Source organism: Cryptomeria japonica, chromosome 4, assembly GCF_030272615.1.
Source record: "Cryptomeria japonica chromosome 4, Sugi_1.0, whole genome shotgun sequence".
Classification (NCBI taxonomy): Eukaryota; Viridiplantae; Streptophyta; class Pinopsida; order Cupressales; family Cupressaceae; genus Cryptomeria; species Cryptomeria japonica.
The window spans coordinates 55,657,793-55,674,568 of NC_081408.1; positions in this window are offsets into that span (position 1 = coordinate 55,657,793).

Sequence of the window (16,776 nt, forward strand, 5' to 3'; positions counted from 1 at the left end):
AAATCCAAACTCAACCAATGAAACTACATGAAATACATATAAAATAAAAATATTATTATTACCTTCATGATTTATGTCTCATTATGTCCTAACTCCACTGTTCCTGGTTGCAGATGGTGTGCTCTCAGACAAGCACTGATAGCTTCCAAGATGGCATATGAAGAATGGACTGATAACTAATAGTTAACTAATGCTATGATATGCAGTGCTAAATGACTATGCTAAAATTATTATGTTATTTGCTTCAAGATTAAAACTCATGGATGCATAAGTTTCAAAAATGATTACCTTTGAAAACTCACTTGAATACTAACTCTTTCTCAACTCAAACTCCTGATCTTATAGACTTTGAGATGATAAGATGATGTGGCTTGGATCAACGGTCATGATCAGATCTGCAGATTTCAATGGTTGTGAGAAAAGGTGAAGGTTGAGAAAAAGGGGGAAGGAGAAGACAAGTGTCACTCATATCACCTTGATTGGGTTGCTGACTGAGGTAATCTAGGGATGGTTGGAGAAAATTTAGGCATGAGAGGACAAGTGGACTCAAGTCCTTCCTAAGATGTAGGGATGTTGGAGAGAATATAGAAGAAGGTTATGAAATATGTGTACGTACACAATATTTCATTAAATTTGGAGGTTGAAGATAAGTGGCTAATAAATGGTTTATTTATTTTAATTTGTTAAATTAATTTAGCCACATGATGGATGAGTTGGCAAAGGAAAGATGAAGTGGAGATGGAAGGTGAGTTGGATAAGGGATTAAATAATTTAGGAAATCATTTAATATTTAAGACTATAGGATAGGAGAATAATCATTAAATATTAGATATTTAAATGATTGAAGGAGATAAGTAAATATTAGATATTCAATTAATTGATCAGAAGAATAATTAAATATTAGATATTTAATTAATTAGAGGAATAGGATAGATGAATTAATTAATAAAATATTTCAATTAAATTTGTAGACACCTAAAATTGTCCAATCTAATTAAATAAATATCTTTATTTATTTAATTATCTAAGCCTAATTCTTCTATTAATTAAATAAATCTTTATTTATTTAATTAATTCATTTATCCTCTTCTAACCTTATTTCTCAAAATGTAGACACCTAAAATTGTCCAGTCTAATTAAATAAATATCTTTATTTATTTAATTATCTAAGCCTAATTCTTCTATTAATTAAATAAATCTTTATTTATTTAATTAATTCATTTATCCTCTTCTAACCTTATTTCTCATTTAAATAAATACATTTATTTATTTAAATTATCATTTTCCTAAATTAAATAAATATTTTATTTATTTAATTGATCCTACTTCTTCTATTAATTAAATAAATCTTTATTTATTTAATTAATTCATTAGCTTTTTCTACACATGACACATGTCATTCATCTCTTAATTCTTACACTACCTACCTCTTTCATTATTTTGGTATTTCTTTTACCTACCCTCTAATCCTAGCCGACCTCACTTTTTACACCTCTCAATCTTAACCCTCCATTTCATATTGTGTCTTCTATTTAAGGAGATGTTTCCTTCATTGTCAAACCCTAATCACTCATGCTAATGATCTTTCATGCAACTTGCTACACTACGATCCTACTTGCAACCACATTCCATTCTTTGTTGAGCTCTTGTGCATATAAAATCTGAGAGCAAATATATCAAGCAAGATCAATGGAGATAGGAAGAATGGAGATCAAAACCCTATTGGACATGTGATGGTATAATCTTTGTGATTTTGTGTTATTTGCATTGTCTTAGGTAATCTTCATATGTTATGGTGGATTTTTGTTGATTGTTAGGCTAGGGTTTTGTGGTTGGATTCATTTAGCCTTTCAATATTGTTGTTATTGTTATCCATTTTCACCATACACATTTTGGCACGCCCGGTGGGACTCTTGTCCCTTTGCATTTAACCTTTTTGTTGCAGATTTTGCATTTTTGAAGTTGCAGATCAGACATTTTTCGATGACATTTTAGGTTTTCCTGCGTAGACGAACTTTCGGATCGCGTCTCTGAGTTTCAGGAGCGTCTGCGGAATCTGGAATCGCGTCTGCATTTTTGACAAATTTTATTTTACAAGTTTCAGACAGGGGCGTTTGTGTTACATAACCGCGTTTGCATTGTTTCTGATCGTGTCTGTGTTGGATACTAGCGTCTGTGATTTTTGGACACGTCTGTGCATCACAGAACTACGTCTGTGTCATATAGATGCATCTGTGTCTGGTATAGCAGCGTCTATGTTTTTACTGTTTCAAAATTTTAAACTTTTCTTTAATTCGGTTTTCGGATTTTGCACCTAGGGTTTCAGATCTGGTCTATTTTTGGACTAACCCTTTCAGATCTAGCTAACTAAGTTTGTGCAACCTGTTTTGGAAGCAAAAATGTTTTTGTTGAAGGCCCCTCTTTCACAAAGTCTTTTGGGTTTCTAAAATTTACCTAACTTATATGCTTGCAGGAAGGGGTGATTATTTGAAACAACCCAAACTACTAACAATTTTGTTGCAGGGCCTTAGCTAGGGTTTTGTAATTTTGTTGTGTGCCTTGTTTTCATAGGTTAGCAAACACTTCCATTGGTGCACTAAAATTGAATCATTGTCTTTTGTGTCTTGAGCAATAGGCTCTTTTTGTTTAATCTTTAGAGGGCCTGTCTTCCCGTGTGGTCATTAGGACTACTAGTGAGAAGAGAATGACCCAAGTGGTAGCGAGGAAAACCCACCTCTTCCGAACCACTATAATCAAATGTATTCATGGTGAAAACTATGAATAACGTGTGCTGATTAGTTCATACCGACACTATGTCTCCCCATAAACCCGTTTGATCAAATTTATTTGATCATTTGTAGGGCGTAACCCCTACCGACTGGGAGCCTTCTATATTTACAGAGCTGAAAGTGCCGCATGTATGGCCACACGAGCAGATGCCCTTACTAGAACCTTTTTGTTTTAGAAGCCCAAATCCTTCTAGTTGTTGAGGCAGGAGGTCAGACCTCTGGTAGCGGCCCACACACATACGGTTCTTAGTAGAGATACAAAGTTCGCCCTGGGGAGTTTTCATGGGGACTGATGCTTGGCTGACCCGAGAAGTGAGTGCCGAGGGTGGAGCCAGTGAGGTCAAGCATCTAAGTATCCGCTCTGAATAGCGTAGCCTCGGGGGTAAAACCCTATGTGGGATCAACAACTATTGTCTTGGCCAGCCATAAGAATTGTGCTTGTCTTATGTTAAACATTCAAACATTCAAGACCAAACAACAAAACATTGTGTCTTTTGTGTCTTCAAGTGTATGCAAAACATTTTACATCAAACAACACACTTTTGGAGTCTAAACACTTGCAAACATTGAGTCCTCATCAACATTGTGTCCTCTTGTCACGAAAAACAGTCAAACAGTCGGATTTGGTCACAACAAAACAACTTCACAGATTGGAAAAATTGCACGAAGTTTACAGAAACGCGTCTGTGTCTGTTTTAACTGCGTCTGGGTCATCTAAGCGCGTCTGTGAAGGGAAGAATAGCATCTGTGTTTAACAGAGACACGTCTATGTCTTGGAATCGCGTCTGTGAAGTATACAGAAGCGTCTGTGTCCAGAATTGAAAATCTTTACAGTCCAACAAACAAAAGAAATCAGTTTCGGAATACTTGAGCTTCCTAGGTTGTTTCTTCAGGTTTCATCTAGCATTCAACCTGTCCTTGGGTCTCATACAATCCATCATTGCTTCACATCTCATTTTACATTCATACTTGTCTAAACTTGGGTCAAAAAGGTCACTTGCTTGTCCTCACTATACTTTGTCAACTTACTACATACAACTACACTTTGCTAAGTGGTCCCTCATCAAGGTTTCTTACCTTTGGGTCTCATTTGGTCTTACTTAGAGTCAAGGTCAGTTTACCTCATCAAGAGAAACAATCATCTCTTTGGAAGTCACACCTACTCTACTACATACATACTTGGTCTTACACTTTGGACATTGCAAGTACACCTCAAGATTCATTTACACTCCATACAACTCTTGGTCTTCCATACTCTTTCCATTTTTCATCTAGTCTCTCGCATCTTGGTCAAACACCTAGTTCATGGTTGAAACCCGCCTTCAAAAATCTAGGAGAATAGCTAAAGAAGCTCAAGAATCCGCAAACATGAGTTCTTATGAGTATGACAATGATTTATTTTTCAATCCTGAGCACACTACATTGCCTAACATGGATGTTTATAGAAACAATCCAAACGTGGAAAACACAAACACTACAAACAACAATGCTACACACAATGACAATGTGGACAACTTTTCAATACAATCAGCAGATGTAGAAGAATCCATAATGAATCCTCATTTCAATAGATTGGTTGAAGAGATAATGAAGAGGGATAGACAGTACTTTCTACACATGATGGCACAAAGTGGAGCTAAAATACCCCATGACTTTGACATGTCTCAACTTATGGAAAACCGACCCTCGCAACAAACTCACTCCAACATGGATCAAAGAAGACCCAATAGTGCAGGAAATAGAGGACCGCATATGGTACCTGAATCACCTTCCGCTTTGCTTCAAAAACGAGAAATTTCACATACACAAGCTCAAACATATGATACTTACCTTCGAAGACCGTTATGGAAGCCTTATGCAGATAGATATGCTCAATCACATGTGCAAGCTATGGATCAATCAAAACAAGTGGACATTCAAAGGCATGCTACAAATTTGGACACAAGGAAACCTCATGTCAAATTTGGGGGCAACACATTAGAAAATGAAATGCCTATAGAATATGGTATATATGCACAAAATAGATATGGGGTTCCTCAACATGAAGCTATGCCAAGTGCTCCCTATATGCTGCATCAATATAGACCTCCTCCATATGAACATGTCTATGATCAGTATCATCCATACATGCAACAAGCTCCTCCTCAAATTGGTGTCTCAAACACGGGGTATGCTACAAGAAATCGATCTCCTCCCAAGAGCAATTTGGAGCAACAAATCAGAGATCTACAAAAGAAAATGGAGGACATGAGTACACCAAAACCAACATACACTATGAGAGACATATGTCCTTATCCCTTTGATAAGAGCATCCCAATGCCTCCATTTCCTGCACACTTTGTGACGCCAATATTGGACAAGTATAGAGGAAAAGGAGACCCCAAGGCACACATAAGACAATTTTTCATAGCCTACATTGAGGTAGCGACAGAAGAAACATATTTGATGAGGTTGTTCCCACAAAGCTTAGGAGATCAAGCTATGGAATGGTTCTCTCAATTACCTCCTGGTATTAAGTCATGGGGTGACTTAGCAGAGGCATTCATTCAGCATTTCTCCTACAATATTGAGACGGATATCTCAGTCACTACTTTGTGCAATACTAAGCAAAAAGAGGGAGAATCTTTTGCATCATTTTTACAAAGATGGAGAAATCTAGCTAGCAGATGCTCTTGCGAAATCCCACAGAAACAAATGGTATAAATGTTCACTCAAAACGTTAACAAGGATATTGGCTATGATCTAAGGAAAGCTTGTTTGTCCACCTTCAAAGATGTTATTGAAAAGGGCTTAGCAATAGAAAAGGTTTTAATTGAACAAGGAGTCATTAAGATATTCAAGGAAAACAAAGAGGACTTTAAAGGAAAAGACAAGCCAAGATTTTGGAATAAGAACAAGAACACAGTCAATGATGGTGTTGTTGATGCCAATACAGTGAGACCCAAATTCATCTTTTCGGGATCAAGTTCTACAAACAATCAAGTGAATACTCAAACAACTTCTAGACCACGAAGGAAGTACACTCCATTGGGAGAACCACTTGAATCAGTCTTCAAGAAGCTTGTGAAAAACAAAGTGATCACAGTTCTAGATTTTCCTCCATATGAACCAAAGGTTAAACCAAATTGGTGGAATGATGATGAATATTGTGAATTTCATAAGAGCAAGGGTCATAAGACAGGAAATTGCCATCGACTGAAGAACATTGTGCAAGATCTCATTGATAGAGGTGATATTGAGATTGAGGGACACTCATCTAATCAGGAACATGAGATGTTTAAGGAACCATTCCCAAAGCATGACAAGGGAAAAGGTAAAGCCACAGATGATCAAGCCAACTATACTAGAGCACCTTATAACTATGACTCAACTATTAATCACATCTCGATGGACAATCATATCTCTACTATTACCATCAAGAACAAAAATCCTGAAAATCCTCCTCAGCGACCCAGGATTGTCCTAAAAGGTGTTGGATCTTCTTCCGAGTCTACCTCTGAATGTCATGTTACAACCCATCGAGGTAAAATTACTTTGCCAGGTGCCTCTACTAAAAATACCAATCCTCCTTCGTCAACCAAACCTGAGTATGACCTTGTAGAACAGTTAGGGAAGACACCTGTGCTCATCTCCATCCTTGAGCTTCTACGCATATCCCCCGCTCATAAAGCTATTCTTGACAAAATCTTAAGAGACACTGCCGTACCTACTGATCTGAACGTGGACTAGTTTCAAGCCATGGTGGGATACCTTTCCATTCCACATTCCCTTACATTCGCAGAAGCCGATGACGCCTCTGTAAGTCAGCCACATAATGCACCTTTACATGTTGAAGCCTTCATACACAAACATCGAATAAAGCGAGTCCTGATAGATGGAGGAGCTGGTCTAAACATTTGTACATTGAGCACCATTAAACAATTGGGATATTCTGACAAAGCTGTGAATTCGACAAATCAAACCACCATCAAGGCATATGACGATGAAGAGCGCTCATCCAAGGGCACAGTCACTTTACCTCTAAGAATTGGGCCAGTCACAAAGGATGTGGTTTGTCAAGTCCTTGATTTAGATCTTACATACAACATATTGCTAGGACGTCCTTGGATTCATGAAATGAGGGCAGTCCCATCGACATATCATCAACGCATTAAGTTTCCTCATAATGGAGTCGAGGTAACAGTCAACGGTGATCCTAATCCATTCATATATTGCAATAACCTAAGATCACATACTGAGACTATCATTCCCAGTAATCGTGAGGCTGCTCCTTCTTCGGCATACATTGACCCTGAGTTTTAAAAACCCTCGACATCAAAACAAGGTGAACTTAAAGGCAAATTTTAGGACAAAGGCATGGGAGAATACACTTTAAATCAGACAATGTATTTACGACAAGTCATGAGCTCTCCAAAAGAATATGGAAGGCCACATCCTAACAAGCAAATATCCATCATGATACTCAAATGGGATCCTACTACCTTTCAAAGATGGGGCAAACTAGAAGAGGAAGATTTATACAAAATGCTCTACAAAGACATTGAAGAGGACACACAAGATCAGATCAATATACCCTATGAGAAATATGGCAAAGGCTTCAAAATTCTACAAAAATTCGGGTATGATGGAAAAAGCCCTCTTGGGTTACGCAAAGAAGGCGTCATGGACCCCTTACAACCTAAATTGACTATAAAAAGGGAACGCTCAAAGGGACTTGGTTTTCTGACTTCCAAGATCCATACTAAAAGGACAGAAGGGGCATCACAAATCAAAATTACCAAAGTTCAACAAGAGGATTACTATTCCACAGATTCCAATGAATGGGAATGGGGTTCAGACAAATCCTCCAGTGACTATGAGCTCACCAAGACATTCAGAGAGCCAGATGAACCCACAGAAGAAGAGGAATTTTATAAAAGGTTCAGAGTAGGTCAAGAAACAACCCATAAGGATTCCGCACAGTCTTCGTCTCAAGGTCTTAGGTCGAAATCACATAGGATGAGGACACCTGTCCCAGAAGGCGCTACTAGTGATGACAATTTGGATTCGCTTGCGATCGAAACTGATGAGGAGAGTGCCATCAATGACCTCAACGATTGCCTCGATATACCCGAATATAATCACATTTTCACTCTTAGCCCTGCAAACCCCGAAAACATTAAAGGCCTTCCCCTTGTTCATCCCCAACTCATTGACTGGGATTATGAAGGACCAGCACAATTTGATACATTTCAAAATGATGAAGCTATTATTGACTATCTTGGCATACGAGATGATCTTCCCCCTGGGGACTACAAAGCAGGATACATCATAGAACTCAACAACATGGCATATTTCGGTGAGGGTGTCGGACCTTCCAGTCGCAAAAATGTGAAAATAAGAACAAATCAAGGGTCTTATGGCGAAAACCACACTGTGGTGCTATCTGACTCCAAAAAACTAAAAAGAAAGGACGTATCTGAGGGTGAAAACCTCTCTGAGGCACCCGAAGATGGAAGGCTCGACATTCTCCTAGCATCATATGAAGAAAAATCATCTATGTTGGTAGAGGAGACTATCAAGACAAACATTGGTACAGAAGAGGTTCCACACAACATATTCCTGGCTCAATCATTGACATAGTCCGAAAGGTCAAAATTCATAAGCTTCTTCAAAGAACGACAAGTCAACATTGCATGGTCATACGCTGATATGCCTGGACTAGATCCAGATTTGGTAATGCATCATTTGACAGTCAAACCGAGGGCAAAGCCAGTGAAACAGAAATTAAGGAAAATGCATCCACAAGTGGCATTACTAGTCAAAGCAGAGCTAGAGAAATTATTGGATGTCGGATTCATACGCCCAATTGATTATCCCGAATGGATCTCCAATTTAGTACCTGTCAGTAAACCAGATCGCAGCATCAGAATATGTACAAATTTCAGAGATATCAACAAAGCTTGTCCGAAAGATGACTTCCCATTACCAAATATCGACTTGATCGTTGATCTCACAGCAGGTCACGAAATGTTATCTTTAATGGATGGGTTTTCTGGTTATAATCAAATCAAGATCGCACCCGAGGATCAACACAAAACATCATTCACTTGTCCGTGGGGAACTTTTTGTTGGAATGTCATGCCCTTTGGGCTGAAAAATGCAGGTGCTACATATCAAAGAGCAATGACCACTATCTTTCATGATCTCATGCACATAACCATGGAAGATTATGTTGATGATCTCTTGAGAAAATCAATAAACAGAGATACACATTTGGACATACTTTTAGTCGTCTTTGATCGGTTGGAAAAATACAAGGTAAGATTAAACCCCAAGAAATGTGTCTTTGGAGTAACCTCCGGGAAGCTCCTAGGATTCATTGTGTCTAAAAGAGGAATCGAAGCCGATCCAGCAAAAGTCAAGGCTATCTTGGACATGCCGCCACCCAGAAATATCAGTCAACTTTGATCCTTACAAGGGAGACTCCAGTCTATACGAAGATTCATAGCACAACTTGCAGATAAGTGTAATCCTTTTCAGCACCTGCTACATAAAAACATCAAGTTCAAATGGGATGAGAACTGTCAACAAGCTTTTCAAATGCTCAAAGACTATCTTTTGAATCCGCCAGTTTTGATGCCACCAATTCCAGATCAGCCTTTGTTACTATACATATCAGCTACGCCAACAGCACTGGGGGCACTCCTAGCACAACAAATAGCTGACGGCAAGGAAAAAGCAGTATACTATATCAGTCGCACATTGGTGGGATATGAGCTAAACTACACACCAATCAAGCGTGCATGTCTCGCTGTGGTCTTTGCTTCACAAAAATTATGACATTATATGCTCACTCACAAGACTAAGTTGATTGCAAGAATTGATCCATTAAAATATCTTCTTAACAAAGCTACACTTATTGGGCGACTGGCCAAATGGGTAATGATCCTTAGTGAATTCGACATCGAGTATGTAGACAGAAAGGCAATAAAAGGACAGGCAATCGCGGATCAATTAGCAGATGCTCCCATAATAGATGATGCTCCTCTAAATTCAGAATTTCCAAATGAATCAATTTTAACAATATCACATGCAAAGCCATGGCAACTATACTTTGACGGTTCATACACACAACATGGAGCAGGAGCTGGTATTCTCTTTATAACTCCTCAAGATGAGTCTATACCAAAATCATACCGCTTATCATTTCCTTGCACCAACAATATAGCGGAATATGAGGCATTAACAACTGGATTACGAATTGCAGTTCAGTGGAAGATCCAAGAACTCCGTGTTTTTGGGGATTCTCAACTTGTCATCCATCAAGCAACTGATGATTACCAAACAAAAGATGAAAAATTAATGCCTTACAAACAACTGGTAGATGATTTGAAACAGCACTTCACAAAGATAGATTTTGAGCAGATACCAAGAGAGCAGAATCGTGCTGCAAATGCCATGGCTACAATTGTTTCACTAATTGATCTACCTCAAAATGAAACCTGCTATGAGTTCTTGGTAGACAACCTGTTGATTCCTTCATATGAGATCACTCCTACTGAAATGATATGCGTTGTTGGTCCCGAATCCCAGTTATATGGTTCCATATTCACATATCTTCACGACAATACCTTACCTCCTGATCTATCAAACAACCAACGCCGCACTTTCATTCGCCAATCCTCTCGATATGTCATTTTAGCTGATATCCTATACTGATGAGGTCTAGATGGCACTCTTCTTAGATGTTTAGAAAGAGATGAAGCTCAGATTGCGTTACGTGAAGTGCATGAAGGGATATGTGGTCCGCATGCTAGTGGTCCTACCTTGGCCAAGAAACTCATCAGGACTGGATATTACTGGCCCACTATGGAAAAAGACTCATATCAGTTTGTCAAGAAATGTAAGCAATGTCAAATTCATGGAGACCTCATACATACACCAGCACAAGAACTACAACCACTGGCATCTCCGTGGCCCTTTTGTCAGTGGGGACTCGATCTCATAGGCAAGATTCACCCTCCTTCTTCCAATGGTCATAAATTCATTATCACAGCCACAGAGTATTTTACAAAGTGGATTGAAGCCGTGCCTCTCACACAAGTCACTGGGAAACAAATTGCTACTTTCATCCTTAACTACATCTTTTGCCGATATGGTATTCCCAATTCCATCATCACTGATAACGGGCGTCCCTTCAAAATCAAGATGTTCGTGAACTCTGTGACCGCTTCCATATTTCCCATCGTTTCTCCACACCATATTACCCCCAAGGTAATGGCCAAGCTGAGGCGTCTAATAAAACAATTCTTAAAATCATCAAAAAGACAGTCGACGACGCTGGCCGTAACTAGTATATCCAACTCAATCCTACACTTTGGGCCTACCGCACAAGTGTCCACACACCTACAGGAGCTACACCCTATTCACTTGTCTACAGCGCTGAAGCCATCTTGCCTATTAAGGTTGAGTTACCTTCTTTACGAGTCTCTTTGCAGAACATCATCAACGATGAAGACTATAGGGTCTCTCGCTTACAAGAATTAGAACTGCTGGATGAACGGAGACAAACTGCTTTTAATCATCTCAAGGCTTACCAACAATGAATGAGTCGCAGCTACAATCACAAAGTCAAGCCTCGCACATTTGAAGTAGGTGACTTGGTCCTAAGAGAAAATCCCAAAAATCAGCAAGACAGAGAGAAGAAGGGCAAGTTCAAACCAAACTGGCTTGGTCCTTACATCGTCACAGCAGCCTATGGATCGGGTGCATATCAGCTCTCAACTATAGAAGGTGAACCTTTGGAGGATCCTATCAACAGCATGCACCTTCACAGGTTCTACACATAGTTCTCCGGAATATCCTATTTCAAAAATACAAAAAAAAAAAAAAAATTGAAAAATCAAAAAAAGTAAAGAGAAATAATTTCGTCCTACGATGAAAACCACTTCGGTGGCGCCCTGGGCAAGTACCATGGTGAAAACTGGGTCACCAATGCCATGTGTAGAGACATTGCTCCTCCCTCCTTCAGGATTCACTTTCATCCTTTCACATTGCACACACTCACAACCTATTCACTCATAATAAACTTACCCATTCCCATCATGGCTTGTTATTGATCTCCCCAAGATTGGTTAGCCATTTATAATAACCCTCCCTTTTCACTCCCTTTCCATCCATAATAAATCAGATCCTATCTGTGGCTAAGGCAATTCCTACGTCTAGTGATGGGTGTGGAACTAAGAACACCACATGTTTCGAGGAGTACAGTTTCTTCCAACTTCCTTCAGTCTATCCACGCACAATCTGCAATAAAACAACATCTGCATCACAAATCCACAATAAAGTTTCGTCTTCTCCGCAATAAAGTATCAGTTTCATGGATTCAGTCAGTTTCAGATGAGCCAGCAGCAATAATGGGCTTCAACAAAATCAAATCTTTCAACAGACTCAGACAACATATGGTTCAGTGTTAATCTATCCTTTTTGTGAAAGTGAACATTGTGACCACAATCAAACATGACTTATACAAGTGACAAGAGACACTAAACTTGAGGACTACAGTGGATGTTGGTGTCGAATCTTGGTTTTCTTTTGATTTTATCTTTTGGTGACATGTCTTTTAGCTTTTCCAGGATGTCTTTGACTAGAGATTCTATCTCCAAGATGTCTTTGACTAGAAAGGCGAGGATGGGGTATCGTCACCTATTTGCATTTGCTGTCTGTGGATTGTCTTTTAGTAATGCTATGACTTGTTCAAGGATATGAGGACACTATGATTCTAGTGTGAACTGGGGCATTCCTTGTTTGTGATTGTCTTATCTCCATGCAAATAGGTACAATGACTTTCTGGGTCGAACATATGCCTCGATTGTCGTAACCTATTTTGCCATAATAAAGCTCAATGATGATAACGCACAAGAAGCTCTTTCACTTTCATATCTTTTGTCTTTCATCCCCCTTTCTTGATTGACTTCCATCGTCCTTCTCGAGTCCGCGTAGCCTGCTATCACATGACTGAGTATAATGACACACCAAAAACATTTGCATTTCATGTAGTTTGCACCTGCATTACCACATATAAGCATTTCATACATACATGTAGATATCACAATTACATCACATCCTGCATACAACACCTGTTAGCATAATTTGCACTTACATTATCATATTCATTTGCATTACATACATTCACATTTGCATCATACATCACATATACAACATAAAAGACCAAAAATATATACTGCATTGCATCATATACATATAAGCATCCATATCATCAGCATCACATAAAACATATATCATAAAGAACATCTTATCACATAGGTACACATACATATAGCTGTCGCAAAAATGAATCATCTCATATATATATATATATATAAAGTGTCTTGATACAATGATGGCAAAAAATCATATGGCTACAAAATCACCCGCAGGTGTCTACAATACAAAAAAATGGTACAAATACTGATACAAGGGAGCCCTCTATGGCTATGATGAACTCCCTCCCTCGGAGCCGCCTGGACTCGACGGAGTCTGCGCTCTAGAAGGACCCGCTTCAGGATCACCCTGCCTATCTGGCGGTGGAGGAGGACCCATGACCCCACCACTCGATGCCTATCTCCTCCGGCTCCCTCCCATAGCCGTCGCTGTACGCGATAGTCTATGGAAGCTCCTCGCCCGCTGATCTGCTGGCATAGCACCATAATACAGGTCCCTCCAGTAGGCGATCTCCTCTCCAGCTCGCAGGACATATGCGTAGCCTGCTCCTGCATCCTCCGCCGCCTGCCTCCCTGCCCTCAGCACTGTCTCAGCCTCAGTATAGCGCTGGATAGCCTGATCCCTCTCCCGCTCAGTATCCCTGAGCCTAATCCTGAGTCGGTCCCTCTCCCTCTCTAGATCCTGGATCTCATCTACCTGGCCCTAGCAGATCTCCTTGATCTCAATCAGCTCATCCTCCTCTGGATCCCCACCCTCTGCCTCTGCCTATGGCTCTCCCTCTGCGAGTGCCTACCCCTGTACCTGCCCCTGTGCATGTCCCTGTACCTGAACCAGTGCCTGAACGGGTACCTGTCTCTATGCATGCCTAGGTACCTGCACCTGTCTCTGACCCTGCACCTGTGCCTGTACTGGCACCTGTCCCTGTACCTATCCCTATCTCGGTCCCTGTGCTCTAGGACCCTGTGTTGCTGGTACCTGCAGGGGCAATCCAACGTGACCCCTCACCACCTAGGCCTGTCCCTCCTATCCCCCCTCCCTTCGAGGTGCCACCCTCCTCTCCCCAACTACTCCCCTCTGCCTCCATCGGCCTCTGCCTCCATCACCTCCACCATCATCATCGTCATCTCCTCCTACCTCCCCCTCCAGTAGCTCTCCCAGATCTGTCAACGGTGGGAATGGATGCTCTGCCCAATATGCGGAGTACTCTACATCCATACCTGCATCCTCAATCTCTAGCCACATGTCCCAAGGTAGGGGCACCATCTCTGCCAACTATGTAACTGCCTGATCATATGACAATAGCGGTCCAAACTGCGCGTGATCCCTGACTATACGGGCATACATACCCGAGCCTCGTGGCATCCTCTGGATCCTACCATACTGTCTGCATACTCGGTCCACCAACTGTCTCTCCAGTATATAGGGCGTTCACCCAATCAAATACCTGCTCCAGAAGGTGAAAGGCAGCTCCACTGCATCATCCTCCCACTCCTCGCACCCCAGATATGGCCTCCAGATGACTGTGTCAATATCATCTATCACTCGCCACCAGTGCTCTAACCTGCCAATCTGAGGCTGTGAAGTGATCATATCATACAGATGCACAAAGCTTCGTCCATGACCCCTGCCTCTGAAATGTATCGACCGTGTGATAGGCAGATGTTCATATGCCCAAACCAATAGAAGTGTCACTCCACAACCCAGTCCCACTGATCCATGGTAGACAAACTGGTGTAGCTCATAATACAGGTGGGCCAAAACACATGGACCCCATGCATATCTGGTGTGATGCATAACCAATGTCTCCAATGCTCCTCCCCAGCCCACTGCCAACCCCCGTGTCGCTCTGTCCGGACATAGGAACCCACTGATAGCTCCTCCGATCACAGCTGGCAAGGCCAACCCTGTCGCGGTCATGGTGTCCCATGCCACATGTCCTGCTCTCATCTCTAGCCCGGGATCCTGGAACACCCGTCTCAAAGCCTCTCTGTCTCCATCTCGATCGTATGGGATCAGATCTCCATCAATCGGTATCCTCAATATCTTGTAAACATCCTCAAGCGTCACTGTCATCTCCCCCATCGGCAGATGAAAAGTGCAAGTCTCTGAGTGCCATCTCTTGGCCAGCGCAGTTAGCAAACCCATGTTTGCCCGAAACTCAGGCACATACAGCACGTGTCTCAATCCCATCTCCTTAATGGCAGCTCTATCCTGAAATGATAACTTTGGTCGCAACCTTTGTGTCGACGGGAATCTCTCCCGTGACTCTAGCATAGGCAAATACTCCTGCAGTCAAACAATCAATCATGTCAGTCATGATGGCATTCACTGTTCATCACAAAATGCTACTCGCTATTTAAATGCATATGGTTATCTATCCTAGTGACACTCACTGTTCATCACAAAGTGTTGCTATCTATCCTAGTAGTGCTCCCTCTTCATCACAAAGTACTACGTGTGTGACATTCCCTGTTCATTACAAAGTGTTACTCACATTTTGCACTCCCTGTTCATCACAAAGTGCAGCTCATACTTTGGGCACTCCCTGTTCATCACAAAGTACTCTATCTTGGTACTCATTGTTCATCACAAAGTGCCTTGATCTATCCTAGTCTTCCTAGAGGACCTGCTTGAGTGTATCCTCTCAGCAGCTTATCCAATCGACAGCGTATGTTCATCACAGAACTGTCGATTTGACCTAGAAGACCAAAACCTTGCATTTTTCAGACACAAACGCATTTTAAACTCACAAACGCTCCTCTTGACTGCACAAGCACGCCTACAAAACATAGACGCGCCTTTTGGACATAAACGTGCCTAAATTTAACATAAACACGACTTGGGCACACAACCGCCCCTTCAAGACGTAAACGCGCCCGCATCAAGCACAAACGCGGTTCCAGACGTATACGCGCCTGGCACTAACACAGACGCGCCTGGCGGACACAGACGCGCCTGGCACCGACACAGACACGGTTGCACGTTTTTGCACTTTTTTTGGTACCCTATTCCTAATCACATTTATTGCTAACTAGCATGCATTAATGACAAAATTGAATGTGTCAAAGTACGAGGAGGTTTGGTGGTACTTACCGCCTCTCCTGCCTCTGCTGGCCTCTGAAATCAGCGAACGCGGTCGAATCTGTGTATGAAAGCCATCGCTGCTGACTGCTGCTGCTCTTTTCTCGCTCTACACTATGATCTTGTGAGGGTGTAGATGACAATGAGGATGTCTTTTGCCCGTCGTCTATCTTATAGCCTACCCTAGCCTTGGCCTTCATTTCCCGAGTCAGTATTCTTCATCCCGTGACTTTGTCACTTTATTCTGTCAGTCCATTCTATCCCGTCTTTCTTATCGAGAGATTGTCTGCAATCTTTTCAGACATTTTCATCCAATCTCTCGAGGGGGCATATCATTCCCATTCTGGGGCAACTTTGTATCAGTTCATCTTATCTTCTTTGAAACAACGCGACAAGCCGCATTGTCTCAAAGAGGGGCAAAATGTAGACACCTAAAATTGTCCAGTCTAATTAAATAAATATCTTTATTTATTTAATTATCTAAGCCTAATTCTTCTATTAATTAAATAAATCTTTATTTATTTAATTAATTCATTTATCCTCTTCTAACCTTATTTCTCAAAATGTAGACACCTAAAATTGTCCAGTCTAATTAAATAAATATCTTTATTTATTTAATTATCTAAGCCTAATTCTTCTATTAATTAAATAAATCTTTATTTATTTAATTAATTCATTTATCCTCTTCTAACCTTATTTC